The sequence below is a fragment of the Rhinichthys klamathensis genome, unplaced genomic scaffold, assembly GCF_029890125.1.
Source record: "Rhinichthys klamathensis goyatoka isolate OS25496 unplaced genomic scaffold, OSU_Roscu_1.1 h1tg000275l_1, whole genome shotgun sequence".
Lineage (NCBI taxonomy): Eukaryota > Metazoa > Chordata > Actinopteri > Cypriniformes > Leuciscidae > Rhinichthys > Rhinichthys klamathensis.
The window spans coordinates 2886130-2903888 of NW_026606794.1; the positions used below are offsets into that span (position 1 = coordinate 2886130).

Sequence of the window (17759 nt, forward strand, 5' to 3'; positions counted from 1 at the left end):
GCGGTGGCAGTTTGAATGTGCCTGTTTACATTTTCAGCTTGTGTGAGAACATCGACATCAATGAACCAGTCAGAAAATATGTCTGCACCTTTTCGCTATATTAAGCTGAACAGCCAAACGAATTTCGTATTGAAAAGTAGCATAATGATTGTCACTGTTTGAAAATGAGGCGTTTAGGGAAACTTTTTGACATTGTTGTACAATATTTGGGAAATACTTTCGGTGTCAGCTGGAATAGGCTGTAAAAGAGAAAAGTTTCAGTGCAGTGGCTTTATTGCCTTAAAGGCAAGGCTTTGTTTGAATAATTAATCTTCTCTTTGGTGTAGTAGATAGAATCTGGGGATGAAGATGTGACGCGTGGATAGGATTTTTCTCAGGAAAAAAGGGAATGTGAAAATGAAAGACAGACAAGAGCCAGAACAGATGTGATGAGATGTTGTGAAAGGATATCTATTCTGGCATACCCGCTACATCCTTAATCCCCCCTCTCCCCCTCTCCCTCTCTCCCTCACTCCCTCCCTCTCTCTCTCTCTTTCTCCATCTCTCTTTCTCCCTCTCTCTCACTCTTCCTCCCTCCCTGTCTCCCCCTTTCTTTAGCCCTGTGTGACTCTTCAGTTAACAAACAGCATTTTCTTCTGCATCTGCCCTTATCATTGTAAGTACAACATTGTATTATGTATTGTTTTCTTTCGTATAGAATTTCTGATATTTTCACCACAAAATAAATATAGGCCTACATTTAAAATGCAGGCAATTTTATTTAAAAAAAACCCGCGACAGATGACAGTTATTATAGGCTATATGCGATTTTTTTAACTACTTACTTTAGTTTTTACTGCATGTCTTTGTAACTGCTGAACAGAACTGTATTTATAGTTTCCGATCTCTGCATAAGTCTGTCAGTGTTGTAGATTTGTATTTTTTTTAAATCTTCACATTCTGACCAACCAGCATTCCTAAAGTGCGCTGCACATTCAAATAGCTATACTCAAATCATCTGACCTGATCTTTGTCCGTTTAAGAGCGAACAGTTTCTTCACAACTTAATATAATTATACGATGGATCGTCTAAAAAGCTGTCTGGAAAGGGATGTCTCCGTAGTTTTGTTCATGCACTTTATTAGCCTAACTTCTTAAATAGCTATGTCTATACAAGTGTAAAGGAAACCGTTTCACAGATGTGAACAAATCAGACAGTGTTAAGCCAAACATATATATCTTTTTTAAAAATAATAATTTATTACAGGCTTCGCGAAAAAAAAAACAGGTTTGTAAAACATTTGTGTGTTTTCAAAATCGTTGACCTGAATTCGAATAATCATCATGCCTGTCTCCGTGAAATTAATTTGGAATAGCCTACAATTTTAAATAGCCTATTGTGTAAAAGAAAATCTGTTTTTATTTATTTTTTATTAATGAGATAATGTAATTATTTCCCCATAGTTCCAGGGAGACACTGGAGGTGATAAGTTTATATTCTGATCACAATGCCCTAATTCATCAATATATCGATCAAATAATTTGCTATAATAGCCTAACTGTAGGCTATATGATGCTTTTTAAACATGATTCTTCTACATTCGGTTTTGTAGAATGACCTGAGATGGCCTTTGGTTGTTGGCACAAGACTAACTTCAATAATCGTTCCAGGTGTAAAACACTGTTTTACAATCTTTTGAGAAGAAGGCGCGTTATAGCATACGCAGTAAACATTCTTATAGCGGAACTAACCATTTTTCAATTTTATAACGTAATATAAACGTCTCTGAGAGAGATAAATTACGATTTTTCCTCTGGCGTGAAGACATTAGCTTATAAGTAACTTCAAATTCCATAAAAATGCTCAGTTATTTTTTGCCGTCGCTTAGAACTTTTTTTCGACATGTTATCCTCAAAAGTAATGTAAAGCAGTGAAATCACAATCTTTACATTTTCACCTTTTATATCATGTTCATGTATCTATAGCTCCAGCTTAATCCAATAACAAAATTAGCATATAACCCATTTATTTTTAAATAGCTTGCTAACTTTAACAGATGACTGACGCGTGAATATTTACAAATGTTTTTAACGCGAAATTTTATATGGCTAACAATATCCTGACATTTGAAAATGTAGGCTACATCACCTGAGTTCTTTTTCCACCTCACAATACACTATTCTACCCCACATCTCTCTCTCTCTCTCTCTCTCTCTCTCTCTCTCTCTCTCTCTCTCTCTCTCTCTCTCTCTCTCTCTCTCTCTCTCTCTCTCTCTCTCTCTCTCTCTCTCTCTCTCTCTCTCTCTCTCTCTCTCTCTCTCTCTCTCTCTCTCTCTCTCTCTTACTCTCATGTGTTGTCTGGGAGGGGGAGCCCTGCCTCTTTCCTCAGATCAATGCCCTGGCCACTCACTTTCTGATGTTGCACGACGGGAAATGCTTTGAATACTTGCGACATGGCCGCTTGCATTGATTGCCAAGATTGACAGCAGTAACCATCGTCTTCTGTCGCTTCTGTTTTAGAGTAGAGAGGAAATCGCGATAAATATACTTACAACTGCTCTCAGCAGCTTTGACAGTTCAACTTCATACAGCCAAAGCGGGATTCCCTCTACGGTCAGTGGAAGCGACACACTTCAGTTTTCTTCTTTCTTTTCTACTACACTTAAGTGTTCATTATCTTTAACCTGTTTCAAAACCAATAACGGGATACGGCGAAGACGAGCGCTTGTTTTGGTACCCTGCTCACATAAAGGTAAACTTTTATCATTGGTAACCTGTCGTCCGTGATTTCGTGTCTTTTCGTCATGTTGTGTTTATCGTCTTTTTGGCGTCGTAACACCGCAGCTCCGTATCGATACATTCACGTGTTATTTACAGAAGCTTTACAGTAAGTGTCCAAACTATTTGAAAGGGTTTGCTTGTCCAGGATTGATATTTGTCTAAACGGTAATTTTCAACGAAGAGTGACGCATGATAGCCTACTCCGTAGACCGATGGCGAGGAGCGATTAAGAGCTTATTTCTTAACAAAAATGCAAAAATCTTGTCGACTAACAGAAAAAAGTTAAACAGACATTATCCACGCGGTTCTTGTATGGTCTCCCAGCAGTTATAATGTTTTGTTTGTACTTCATTGTCCGCTATTGAACTATTGTTTAGCCTGCTCACAAACGCACGCGCCGAAAGGAAACAATGCGCAGGTTTGATTTCTAACAATGTGCGTATGATAATAACTCCAGGTGCAGTGCTATTTAATCAGTTTTATTTCTTAGTAATAGATAGCATGTAGTTGTCATCCGGACGGCGGATAAGTTCACTACACCGGAGGTAATTTCACTTTTGTCCACAGAGCGGTACTATTCATTGACAATAACGGGAGAAGCGCTGCTAGGTACAGTAGCCTACTGGCAAGTATCCGATTCGACGTCGTTTTAACTTTCTCTCTATTAAAAACTGGACATGCTTTATTGCTTTGTGTTTTTTTAAGATCAGACACCTTTCCAGCCCGCGAGAGATAGGTAAAAAAAGACCGGGTAGTTTAGTTTAAAAAAAAAAAAAAAAAAGGTTTGAAGGCAAAATTGTTCTCTAAGCGAGCATGGGAATTGTTTCTCAACTTTCGCTCGAGGTCAGGCATATTGACCTTTGAAGAATGCATAAGCCATAAATTAAAATGAAGTCCTCATCTAAAGCTGAACCATTTAGAGACAATAAGCAACTTGGACAAGCAGACTCCTTTTAATCTCCATAGGTGCTCTGAATTTCAGACTGAAAGTAAGTGAACTCTGGGAATTATTTCTTATTTATTCTTTATCAGTATGTGTGATATTTTATGTGAGAAATTAGGCCTACGGCGCTTATTAAAAATAAATGCCTTTTGTTAACGTAGGCTACTAATCTTTTTTGTTTTAAAACGTCAAACAGATAGGCTATGTGTAATAAAAAAATCTTTACACAACAAAATCAAATAGCTAGTAGTTTAAAATTACATTCACAGTGAATGTCTATTCAAAATAAATCCAGTAAAATAATTTTAGCGTTTATTTTCCGTTAAACGCGATTTAAACTTTGCATTATCCTTATTCTGCCTCTTTTTTAAGTTTTGTGCTACATGATGCTTTTGAGATTTCCAGAAACAGAGCGATGAGGTATTGAGAGGACAAATGGAGCGCAATGTGTGTGGACTCAGTCTGTGGGACACCGATAGCCCTCATCTCATGGGTGTTTCCCAAAAGTAGACCCTCATACCACAGAGATAAGCCCTTTTTTCGACTGCTGCACGAGATGCGATAATATTTTAATAAGGAACTTAACACAACACGCCGACGTAGGCTATGACGGAATGTATTGGTTTTTAAAAACTCCTGAAGCCCCTCAGACACGTCAAACGGGACATTTAAAATATTTCAAAAATTAAGACGCATAAGTTACCTCTTGTTAAACACTTTTCCGGCGCTAGAAAGCGAAACACTCTCCTCCTTTTTTTCTTTTCTAAACCTCATAACAGAAACACAAAAGCTTTGTTGTTCCCGTCAGGGACGCAACCTGACACCTTAATTAAACACAGCTTAACTTTGCTAGTTTTTCTTTCCTGAAATTGTGTCTAGTCTGTAAGGATAACCGGGTGTCTAATAATACATTCTTGTCTTAAGTGAGAGGGGGCTGTTTGAAAAACAATCCCCTTGGCTTGTCCCTCTGTTGGGGTGAAGTTGAGCCCGTAATGGCATTTTGTTTTGAGCAGTTGCTGTTAGCTGTTCCCTCATAAGGTAAGATGGCACTGGAGCCCAATGGAACATTTATAATTAGACTGCAAGTTCAGCACATTGTCCTGTTTGCTATACAGGGATGTGCTGCACTCAATAGGGATAGACTTATTCACTGCCTTTGAGAAAGGGTCTCTGTTACCTCCCTTACATTTATTTACAAGTCATGCATTTAAAAGACAGACCGTGGTCACCTGTATTAATTCATCGAGATTTAAAAAGCAATCAAATGTGTTATTTGCCAATACAGAATTTAATGAATTTATAAAAATCCCTCCTTTTATTAGTGTTAACACACTTCACAAATGTATGCTATAGTCTACGCATCCGTGTTTTTTATTTTTATTTATTTAACTTCACGGCTCGCTGTTTCAAGTTTAAACGCAGTATTCATGCAAGCTTATTTTTCATGCATAGACTGGATTTTCCAAAAACTTTCTTTATGGACATAAATTAAGTATGATTGAAGGTTTATGCGCAGTTTCATAACTATATTTCACAGACAAATGCACTTTCATTTTCGCTGAGATTAAAGCGTTTGAGATAATGACGATCTCCGTTGATGTTTTTTTTTTTTCCAGGACTTTCTGCCCGTGGATTTGGGGAGGAACTTGTGGTTTTGTGCAAGTAAAGAGCATTTCCTAACTGGATCCGGCGAGCAGATACCGACAGATCGCAGACGAACGCTTATGGTGCCAGTAAGTTCAGAGATTTGGACCGTATTCTATTCTGCGATGCCTCGCTTGTCTTTGAATAGATCTTATGTTCTGAGACTTGACAGCTGGAATATGTATTTTAACACATAGTGTGTGAAGTAGGGTTTTAGTTTTTTTTTCTTCTTCCTTTAATACTCTAATCATTCTCTTACAGTTCATGCTGATTAATTTCATTTTATTAGAGATTATATGCAGTGATGATAGTTTTGCATTTCATCGTTTAAGGGATTGAATCATGAGGCTCTAAATCATTGAAACACTCGCAGAGTGTCATTATGATACCTTGCAGTGACTGAGTGATTGTAATTTCATGCCATCAAAATGCATTTCTTTTAATCTTTAAATGCATACAAGTTTTTTTTGAGTGTGCAAAAACATTTCCCCCACAGTATTTATTTTGTGGGATCTCCTAATTTTAAGATACATAAAAGATATCAGACCACTTTATTTGATACTCAGTGTTTCATATATAAATAATTTTGAAATGAGAGAATCACTTTTCTGTGCATGCAGGATATAATAAGTTCAGTTGTTAGTTATTATTAGTTCTCTGTTATAAAGGGACTTTTGATTACTTTCTTGGGAACATTAATTGCAGAGCTGGCATCAGTTGAATGCATTATCAGTCCTAAAATCTGGACAGTAAATGAACTTTGAATAATTCTCTTTCATGTGCCACAGTCTGTTGTTTCTAGAGGTTGTCTGCCATATGTTTTAGTACTTGAGAAATATTGTCTCAGATTTCTCTACCAGTAATTTTGAGTTTTAATCAGTTTTCAATGGTTTTACACAGCGCTGGCATTTTATTTATTGCCTGTTTTATTATTTACATTTTCATTGACCTAATTTGGCCTTGCTTATCGCTTCCTACTTTAGTAAAGCAGTATGTCTTTAATCTTTGAAATGATGTTGTTTATACGTCTTAAGTGGATGTACATCTTGAAGATAAAGTAAAGGATGAAGTGAGTGTAGCGAATAATTTTTTTGAGCTCAGGCAGTTTATTTATGAACAATCACGTTCTTATCAGAGCCAATTCTTTCAAAATGATATTTCATCTAATAATTTATTAAACGAGTACTCTTGTTTTAACTCTTGTTAATTTTTTATTTTATTTTTGTTGTGCAGTAGTGCGTAACCCAGTGTACAGTAACATAGTATTTAATGGAAAAGAGCAAGTTGAGGTTGTGGTATGCTCAGGTGTAAGTGTCGCCTATATAGTTCTGTCTTGTATTGGAGGGGTTAGAAGAGTGCCAGCAGAATCCTAATGATAAACAACACTGGAGGTAAACAACAGCAGGCCTGGTAAAGGTAAGCAGCACGCCAGCCGTAGGGGAGGAATGCATGAGGAGGAAATGTGGCAGCACATGTTGTGACATCTGTCTTTATAAGTGTTAGCTAATTTGCTGTGGAATATTTCAACAATGATCAAAACCGATGGCAACATGTTTATTAGAAGGCTTTTTTCCCCTTTTGTGGCAGAATCTCTCAAGTTTCTGGAATGTGTTATTGAAGCTTTGCTGCACTTTTAATAATAGCATTATAGTTTTGGCTACTAATTAGCGAAATAAGGAAGACACTAGGAAGGTGGCGTTTTCTTGTCGATGATATTCAGATCTTGAATGACTGTACATAAAGCATTAATTTCTTTTTGCAACTGCTTATTATTATTCACATGCTGATGTTTAAGTGCATGCAGTGGCTTTTCTCGCGGCCGTCCACTGCGTTCCTGCAGAATGATAGATCCATTGTCATCAAGGAAGATGGCACGCTGACAGCTGCTCGAGATCCCCAGGGCTGCCAGTATCTTCTATGATTTAATGATTTACATAAGCCGGAATGCTGACCCTGGACACACCGAAATGAAATCAAAGCTGTAACAATCAAATGACAGATAGTAAATAAATAGATATTTACTTTAGTCTTGTGAAGACCTTTAACATTAGGACTTAACTATTTCTTTCCTCCTGAGCAAGTATAAATTTCCAACCTATACTTATCTGCGGCTTAACAACACGCCCAAATTGCAGTCTTGCTTCTGAAAAAAAGATAGTGAAGCTATAGCTTAGGAGGCCTTGTGAAATGCCAATACAGATGGCCGTGTCTTTCAGCGACAGTCTACGCTGAAAGGGCCTTTTTTCCCCCTGCAACGTTTAGTTTTTTGCCCTTTTGCAACCTCAGGGCTAGACGTTACAATCGCACAAGGATAAAAAATTAAAGACGTCTTTGATGTCTTGGACACTCTTTGTAAATGAAGGCCACGCTTTTTTGCCCTCCACTGAAAACGCATGTTCACCTACGGCCTGATGCTGCACAATGAACTGGAGAGATAGATGCTTTTCACTCCAAAATATTACTAAATGCTTTCTTTTCCTCATCTTCTCACAGCATTTGCCTGATAACAGGATGTGCTAATAGAGCTGCTCTTTGGATGTGTTCCATCAATACACACTATTTCTTAAATCAAAATGTCCCGAACTTAGTGTTGCATGACACATAAAGCCTACAGTTCTTTGAAATTAGGTGCATGACAAATATGCCTTCTATATTATAAAATATTTTCCTATCGTTCTCTCTCCTAGCTCTTTTATAAGCACACATGAATATGTAGATTTAATGCTAGGGATCCCTGGGACTCTGAGGTTGTTGACACTGGCTTTTTTGGTGGTTATAATCAGCATTATCAGGTCTAGGCTCTGGTGTAGCATATTGTTTTTTTTTTTTAAATCAGAAGAAGATTTCTGCTGTGCAGAGAAAGATTCTGAGTCCATTTCCATTTCAAAGAGGTTTGCTGTGCTTGCTGGCAGTAATTAAAATGCAGTGGTTTGGAGCCTGTATACACACACGCGCTCTGGGGTGGAGGGTTTGGTGGGAGAGAGTGAGCGTAGGGAACCGTGTGCAGGCGGTTGACTCCTGCATGCGTCTCCAAATGCACTTATAATTTTGTACAAATGTTTATGCCAGTCCGTGCTCTTTTGTGGAGAGCTTGTCTTCTGGCCAAAACCATTTCAAGACAAAGTTAGTTTGCTTTTTCCTTAACCTTCTTGTTGTGGCCGCTCTCTCCCTCTCGCTCACTACAGCTGCTCTCTGACACACAGGCTTTGGCACATGCTTAACCTTTAATTGGTGCATGAATAAATAATAAAAATAAATCTGTTGATATGGACTCTGTGTTTAGGACTAGTTCTTTGCTGTTCGCAATTGTCCTTGCATTTTTTACTTCACCTCTTTCATCCTCCATTTATAAGTAATTATCATTAATATATATAATGTAATTTATAAAAGTAGTAAACTGATTGGTAGATGTTGTGTTTTATCTTAGACTTTTTAGACTTTGTCACTTTTTTATTGTAGATGCTGAAAAAAGATGCTGCAGATGCTGTACTGTTATATAGGCATCAAGAATTTAACTGGAAAGTACTATGATTTTGCATAGGCTTCATGTTCATTTTTTACTGTTAATAAGAGGTACTCTATGAATTCATCATGCTTTATTGGGGTAGGAATGATGTGTATTGAGTTTAGTATCTCAGATTCCACTAGATATAATAAGTGTTACATTTTTGAGACTCAGTAATTCCCTCTTACATGCCTGAAACTCCACTAAACAACTAATTTAGTGGCTTTTTATTCTAATATTTATCACTTTCACAATGTGAATTTCATATTATCTTATGGTGAAAGTGTGCTGTGTTAGCTAAATCATTGTCAAACACAGATTTAGGGAATCAAGACAGTGTTGGGAGCTAGGCACTTTTTAGTACGAGATTTGTGATAATCCTGGCCTTTCGTGGTAGAGAATAATTGATCATTATCCTAAGATGCTATGCGTTCCTTTACAAAGGGATCTGTGCAGCCCCCGGCAGAAGACTCCGCCCACTCTGAATGCTCTGCTATTAGATCAAGTGTGAGCCAGTAAGATCAAGCTGGCAGATTGCCCTCTACCTAACTCTCATAGTACGCATGTGATTAAGCAGGTCAATATGTGATGCTCCAGTTCCTATAAGTCTGTCTTATGTGATGGATCACAAACCACAGTAAGTTAGTACATGATGGTACACATGATGTCCATAATCTAATGTTTAAAATGTTTGATATACATATTTTAATGTTTTACATATATTTTATATAGTTGATGTACTTCAATCAGTTGTTCATTCCAGCATGTTCGGAATAGAAGGCATGATTTAGCCCTCACAACATAGAAAATGATTTTAGTTAAGAACTGTGTCAGAGAAATATCCACCCTGAAGTTGAGTTCCTCTGAAGACAAAAGGGCCTTTGAATTCCCCAGGACTTTTCTGTTTTGTGAAAGAAAAACTTTTCTGTTTTGTTGCTATCTTCTTAAACAGTATTGTAATGAACTAAACTTTGTTTTTTGTGTTAATGAGAATCTTCTAGAATGAAGAAATGCTGAAGCTTGGAGCTAATTGCAGGCATGTTTTTTGATAGGACATCTAAAAGTCTGGGAATTTTTATGGAAAAAACAGGAGATTTGATGCCAAAATCATATCACCCACAGTTTCTGTGTGTGTGTATGTGTGGAAACTCAGGATGCAAAATGCCAGAAGCAAATTAAAGTGACAAAGGAGGTTGGTAAGGAGAAGGGAGGAATGCTGTGGCTGTGTGTCTGACAGTAGTTCAACTGAAGTATTTTTGAAACCAGCCCCTTTTGTTTCCCATTCTGCGATTATGTGCACCCGCTTGCAGTTTTAAAGGCTTTCTGCCGTCGGTGTACATGTGCGTCACAAGAAAATGGCTTCAGCAGACCAAACCACAAGTGTTCTCTCTCTCTCTCTCTCTCTCTCTCTCACTCTCTCTCTCTCTCTCTCTCTCTCTCTCTCTCTCTCTCTCTCTCTCTCTCTCTCTCTCTCTCTCTCTCTCTCTCTCTCCCTCACACTTATCTCCATCTCTCTTTTCTTTCTTTCTGAATAAGTAAAAGGCTCTGCTACCTGACTGTCAGTGTAATAAGATGTAGTACAGCAGCAAACAGACAGATTGAGAGAAAGCCCTTGACTATCATTATGGATGTGTCCATGAACCGCTTTTGATGATGGGTCAAGTGGTGACAGCAGCTGATGTGATGAGTGTGTGTGTTAGCTTGATCTGCCATTCTAGCCTTCACAGTTTAGAGAGTGGCTTGTCTAAATGGTCTCTACGTGAAGAGACTCAGCAGTTAATGATGTTGGTCTTAATTCAGAGCTGCAGAGCTGTAGGGAGTGAAGAAGGTTCCAGAAGATCCCATAGGGATCATTCATCATTCCTGGGGTCATGGCACTACTGGCTTTACGATAGTGGACATGAAAACTCTAAAGGTGCGGTCAATTCACCGTTGTTTGGTGAATTCTCATGTGCAAAATCCAGTCCACACGAAATTCAATCCAGATAATCAGGAATTTCGCTTGAGGGTGAAATATTTTAGATTTCGAGTTCAAGTTTACATCACTTCTTGGTTTGAAAGTGACTTCTATGGGAGCCGTGCTTCATACATCGCTACACAACTGACAATAGACAATGGACCTTTTTTTGCCTGTGAAATGTAATGAACATTCATTAATGTGACTAAACCTCAATGTCAAAATTTTAAAGTAGTTTTAATTCAGTCCCACTATAGATTTCACTCTCAATTCACATCCATACATACGCAAGCAAAGACATCTCATCTTCTTGAGAATTCACATTTAAAGTATGGACACACTTAAAAGCTGCAAATTTAAAGTATGGACACATTTAAAAGCTGCAAATTTTGTGGTGTTGTTGAGGTCATTTATTATACGTTGAAACTTAGTGTGACTGCAGTTTAGTCCTGCAATATATTCAAAGTGAAGTCTTTCCTCTTCCGCTCTCTCTCTTTTTGGCTTTGCCTGGATGTATTAACCACACCAAAGTGAAAACACCAGGCTGGAAAAAGTGAATGTTTTCTTGCCGAGGAAAACACATTGAAATTGAATAAAAAAAATTACCCCCTTTTTCATTAGTTTGTCATGTTAAATCTTTGGGCAGGAAGGTCTACGAACATAATTTAAGCCTTACTTTTTCTTATGAGTAGTTGTGGTGTCAAAAGGGCTGTAATGTAGTGATCTTTTTTGTATATATATATATGGCAGAAATCTGTTGAAATAATGGAGAAAATATTGCGGTTTTGCCTCCCCTGCATATCTTTGGAGCCTCTGACATCTATCAGAATACCCACACGGGCACTCAAAAAATCACTCTGAATCACTCATCGTAGGCCAGAGTTTAGGAACATACGAACTCCACAAAAAGAGAGGGAAGCTGGAATAAAGGGAAGATCCTGGCAGGCTTACAGCCCCACCAGCCTTTTTCCACCGGCGGGCATGTCGTCCTGCGGCGCTCCGTCATGGGCCTGCAGCTGAAAAAAGCTCACTCATAGCACACAGTTTCTCTAGCAGGAAAGAAACCGAAACTATGACACAGGGCTAAACTAAACCCCCGAGACCTGCCAGGATGCAAAGAAGACATTTTCTCCACAACACTGGTCGTCCTAGAGCCAGGCCTTTTTCGCCTTATTCCAGTTGGTACTTGAGCCGGGAGCTGCTCCTGTTGTTACCTTGAAAACACTTCTCTCCTCCTGGACCATTTTTAGCAGCTTCTACTACCATTAGAGTGTTACTTAAAACTTTATTTAAGCATTGCATTAATATTTCAGAGTGCCACGTGTTGGTAATTGGGGAGCGTTGAGGTGCATGCGCACTTAGGGGATACAAGCTTGAGCGATGATGGCGCATGAACGACTTGCGGTGTGGTGTCAGAGGGGAAGAATGTTTTCTGTCTCTGATTGGAGGTGGTACTTAGATGACAAGAAAGAGAAGTTGTGAAGGGGGAGGGAGCGGTGGAAGAAAGGAGCAAAAGATGGCCCTACTCTTCTTCACTGTTGCTAAATTTATTCCATCTGTAGGGTGGAGGAGTTTGGGCTGACTCCAGACCAGAGAGAGGCTTCTAATTAAATCGTCATCATTATCAACTTGTGGTCAACGATCATCCTAGAACGCTCGCTCTTCCAAGATGAACATGGAACCAGAGAGGCTTTTCCTTCAGCCCTTGTGTTGGACTGAATTAGAAAGCGAAAAGCAGGATAGGAAAGTGCTACACAGGCCTGTTTCTCTTTTCTTTCTTTTTTGGCGTAGGGTGAAAAAAGGCACTCATCCACTTCCACTCAGGGTTAAACAATTACTGCACATGAGAGGGAGGTAGAGGAATCTTAGCTGAGTCTGCTAGACTCTCTCGATTTCAGGGGGAACATTAGCTGTAGCGTTAGCATGTTCAAACCTGTAATAATTTCAATTAGAGCTGATGGGCGTGTTTGCCATATTTGGATCAGCACTGTTTGGGAAGTGCTCCCCTTAAGGGCTGACAGCTCTTAATACGGTATTCCAAGCATAGATATGTGAGTGACACTGAAGAGTGCGTTAAAATGCTTTATCAAATCATAATTACAGCCCCAGTGATTAAAGGGGAAGTGACTCTGATTAGAAGAGTTTCTGGGGACGTGGAAACGGGATGAATATTCAAATGGGAAAGGCAAGGAGAAATATTATTTAGAGTTTTGTTTTTTCTTCTCTCTCTCTCTAGAGTGAGGTATGTGTCTGCCAGACTGCTGTGCAACCACAATGCTATGATATCATCTTTACCACACAGATTTCATCTGGGCCCTTTCAGCTCTAGCTATTGGGCAGAAAATGTGCATACAGATATCGGCCCATTAATGTTCAGCTTATCGCTCTCTCTTTCTTAACCCTCTGATGTATGGCATTGCAGGGTTGCCAACTTTGGGACTTTGGCTGGAGTGAGACTAATTTAAAAAATGTCAGTCCTTGTTTAGCTACTTAGTATAAACCCTGATTTATGCAAAAAAAAAAAAAAAAACTAATAGAATGGAAACGCTTTTTCAAAATGTACAATTAATTTATTGATTGCACTTTAAAAAAATAAAGATTTTTTTTTTTAAAATAGATTAAGAAAGCCACCGCTAGTCACATCTATGATTCGATTGATTTGTTTAAATCCAGTGAAGTCGTGTAATAGGCGTAATTTGCGGGTGGGACGGATGGGACATGTCCCCACCACTTTTTCTCAGGATCGATATTGTCCCCCACCACTTTTTGAAACATTGAGGCACGGATGTACCTAATACAAATAAATAAAACATCTCCAGTTAAGTAGCAAAGCATTAATTTAGTTCGCTATTAAATAAGAGATCTAGCGCTTAAATCTGTTGTTTTTTTAATCAAGCGGAGCGCTCGTTGCCGCTGCTATCAGTGTCATGGATACAATGTTCTCTTGTGGCTCGCGCACAATCTTCACTTGGACGCGCGCTTCAATCTATCGCTGTTGCGGAGACTCTATTCGTTCCGTTGAAATCACAAAACAAAAAAAAGCACACAAACGTGTCCCTGCTTGATATAGACTGTAACCACTGATGAGCATATTCGGTTTAGATGAGAGAAAAAAAAAATATACGAGTGCGGATTAGAACCCGTAACCTCTGACACGCTTGGCAAAAGATCTCCCACTAGACCATTGAAGAACTCGAACGAAATCTGCGGATCGATTCATTTATGTACGGGTTGAGCAGAAAGGCTGCACAGTTTAACCAGCGGGCAGCGGCCGCCCACCAGGCCGCCGGATGGTGTTGCTTGCAATGTATAACTATTATCAGACCGGCCCTCATGGCCTCAACTACCGGCCCACCAGGAAAAGTCCCGACTCTCCAGATTGCCTCTCTGCCCCTGCCTGTCATTAATACGCTGTGGTAGTCTAGTCATCAACAGTATATTAACGGATTGAGAGGGGAGAAAAATGGATTTTGGCGTGACATTTCTTGCGTGTGCGTGAGAACGATGCTGAAAGCGTGAGTGTCACGCCAGATGCGTGAGAGTAGGCAACCCTGCATTGTCTATATTAGATGTTTAGAAGCAATTTTAAATCATTTAAACTGTGTTCCAGACCACTTTGACTGATTACATTCGAGCCTTTCACATAATTCTACACTTTAAAAATGAAACGGCACATGGAATACCTTTTCGGAGAACATTCCAGGATATTTGAGGCACCCTCATGAGGTAGAGATTCTCCAGAAGGTTCAAACTGTCTAAGGCCCTGAAGTCCATGATTCTTCAAGTAGGCCTATCTTTTAATTTATATAGTGTTTTGGACTGTTCATGGTGTGTGTGTGTTTTAAATCGATGGCAATATTGAATATATTTTTATATACTGAGAATATATATGATATTTTTATGTAGTAATTTTGATGCTAAAAGAACATTAGGACATTTATTTATTTATTCATTCATTTGATCTATTTTGTAGTGTCTTATTAAGTTCTGTATGGCCAATGTACGATGGCTGCCAATTATAATCAGGGAAGACAAGGGTGGGATGGACGGCATTTGACTGTTGTTTTTGTATTCTATCAGCCTGGCATGCGGGCTTAATGCAGAGGACTTTCAGAGCAAATTGGACTTGAATCGGTGAGGAATGTGAAGGGGAAAATGTCCCCTCTCTCTCTCTCTCTCTCTCTCTCTCTCTCTCTCTCTCTCTCTCTCTCTCTCTCGCTCTTTCTCGCTCTCTCTCTCTCCCTCTCTCCACTCTGTTGCGCTTGGAGAGCTCGATGAGAATCACACATTTTTGTGAACTTCAAGGTATGCACTGTTTAAGCAAAGGAGATAAAGGAGCGTATTATTAGTGGCCGTCTTCAGCAGGCAGATTAGGATTGCTTGAGCCTTTTCTCACCTCACCTTTGTGAGCCTCAAACACTGACTGCCATGTGATAGCCTCTTTTTATGAATAATTTCAGAGAGCGTTCATAAAATGTAGGCTGTGAAATAGACAGCGAGAGCCTTACAATTTTACAATTTCACAACCGACTTCCCTCTTAGAATGACAGTGGCTAACCTGACTATTACCGCTTTTGATTTCAGCAGGGCATGGTTTTGCGCTCGGCGAGCTATACATAAAAAAGCTTAGAGCCGACTCTGAATTTATGGCTAAATGCTGCTTATCTGGCAGCCTTTTCAAACACTTTAGAAAAGAGTTGTATTTTCAGCTCACTTCAAAAAATTCCCGCCTGTGTTGTTGTGTACTTGAGCCTCGGCTCTGTTGTGAGCCGCACAAAATAGAAGTAGTGCAGCATCGATATTTTATAGAGATGGGATTCTTTCTGCATGCACACACAGATATGGTATGTAAACAGCAGTGATGTGCCGATGTTTCAGGTGAAGGCAAATTTTGATGTTCTTTTCATATACATTTCTTTGAGTTCTTCGGAAGGTGCAGGAATCGAATGCGTGTTTAGATGTAGTATTCACATCACACCCAGCTCTTAAACACTTTCCCACATGCCTCCTCAAATCCCCACATTTATTTATTTACGTTTCGGGTTCCCTCCAAATCAACCCTCCGAAGCCCAGTAGGCTGGGAAAATTTGCATTGCTACATAATCTAAGATACATTTGAAAATAATGTGTGGCGAACAGTAGTGGTGGTGGAAGCCTCCTGATATTTTCATTGGAGCGTTGTCAGCTTTTCTAGAGAATAATATGAACCATGTGTCCCGTTTGCATGAGAAAATTTGAGACCTTTCATGTGACCCACCTGTCGTGCTTTCAGCGGTGATGATGTTAACCTTATGTCACCATCAACGGCCACTAGAGCTATAGAGCATGTGCGTGTTGACACCAGGAAAGCTTCTCATCTCGGTAGAGTCCCTGCATTTGACACACATTCATGGACCTCGCAGGGAAAGACTGTTTCTCATAAGAGAAACAGATCTCACAAACACACATGGTTCATGGTGGTAGTTTTTCCGTCTTTATTTTCTTCTCAGTTTTCCTTTTCCCCCCCTCTGTTTTTGTTAGCTTCTCAACTGTTGTGTAGTTTTGAGCATTGGGGTTCCTCATGGTTCCTCAAGGTTCCTCGGGTTTCATGTGGCCTGTGCCATGCTGTAATAGGTTCCTTGGGCATGATTGGAATATAATAACCATTTTACAGTGTTTCTTTTACATGCCTATGTGCTGAGAAAATGCAAAACATTCACGAGCACCACAGGGCATATGGTTGAACCTGTGATGTCAGTTGTTATTACTGGATGCGTAGGATAGGAAAAGTTGGATTATTTTCCAAAAATCCACTGTGCGAGGAGCATTATGTCACAAAGGCGACATTGTAGCCAGTTGGGTGTGTTGCAACTTGGGTCCGTGTATGTGCGCTTTGTGTGCCTCCCAGCTCACTTTCTTATTCTATACATTGTCCAACTACCCTCAAGTACACACTTGACGTGCATCACACCACTCCTGTGCAGAAATCCATGGAAACTGTTCCATAAAGTATATCAGCTTCATAATGGAAAAAACATTATATTATGCCTGTCCATTTTTAAACCTCAGTCACTATATGGAAACATAGAGTGTGTCTTAAAAGGTATAGTTCACTCAAAAAGGAACATTTCGAAACCTTCTTTCTTCTGCAGAAGACAAAGTTTTTTTTTTTTTTTTGGTCCATACAAGGAAAGTTAATAGGGTACAAAACAACATTTTTCAAAATATATATTTTTTTTTAAGGAGAAAAAGGGTCATACAGGATTTATTGTCCTTAAGGTCATACATGTAATTGATTTCATCATTTTAATTTTTGGTGAACTTTCCCTTTAACGGCAGTTTCAGCATTGTTATTTAGTTCGTGGCTTTCTAACAATATTAGGCTTGGTAGATTATAGCTCTTTGGCTTGTTGCGAGAGGGCATAGAAAGCCCAACAATAATCTCACCCTCCGACTTGCCTGCACTGGTCATGTGACTGTAATTTGGCCAAGACTCACACGATCGCTGGGACGGAGTGGATTTCTTTAAAGCTGTCCTCCATCAGCGGTGTACTCCAGCCTGATTGCCTTGTGCAAAATGAGAGCATCATGGGAAAGGACGTGCATCTAATAGCTAACTGAAGAACCATCTCTTGTTTTTCACTAATTGAATTCTCCACTAAAATATGCTGGCAGGAGCCCTTACCTTGTTTGACTTATTTATTGCCTGACTGGAGAGGTAATTTGACCTCCTCATTTCAAAGACTCTTTTTTTCCTGCAGAAAAGGAGTGTTAAACTCAATTACACCACCGATCAGTGACTCAAACACTACATTTGTTTTCTCTGAGGGGGGAAGAAGGGAAATACAGAGAAGAGAAGAGCTCTCTCTCTCGTACAGTCAGAGAAGCTGTAGTATATATGGGAGAGTGTGTGACTCCCAGTTATGTCAATTGAGATTTGTGTCCATCGTTTAAATCATTTTCCTCTCTA

General features: G+C 39.2%; 1 protein-coding gene across 8 annotated transcripts in view; it reads left to right on the forward strand.

The window, feature by feature from the left end:
• Positions 1 to 572: 572 nt before the first annotated feature.
• sox6 (SRY-box transcription factor 6) overlaps positions 573 to 17759 on the forward strand; it is a 158825-nt gene continuing 141638 nt past the window's right edge. For 5 of the 8 annotated variants that reach the window (XM_056268734.1, XM_056268737.1, XM_056268741.1 and 2 more), the window contains exons 1-2: positions 2356 to 2732; positions 5321 to 5437. The gene's annotated coding sequence lies outside the window, so the exon portion shown is untranslated. Of the gene's footprint in view, positions 656 to 2355; positions 2733 to 5320; positions 5438 to 17759 lie in introns of those variants that run through there. The other 3 variants (XM_056268735.1, XM_056268744.1, XM_056268736.1) reach the window with 2 other exon arrangements.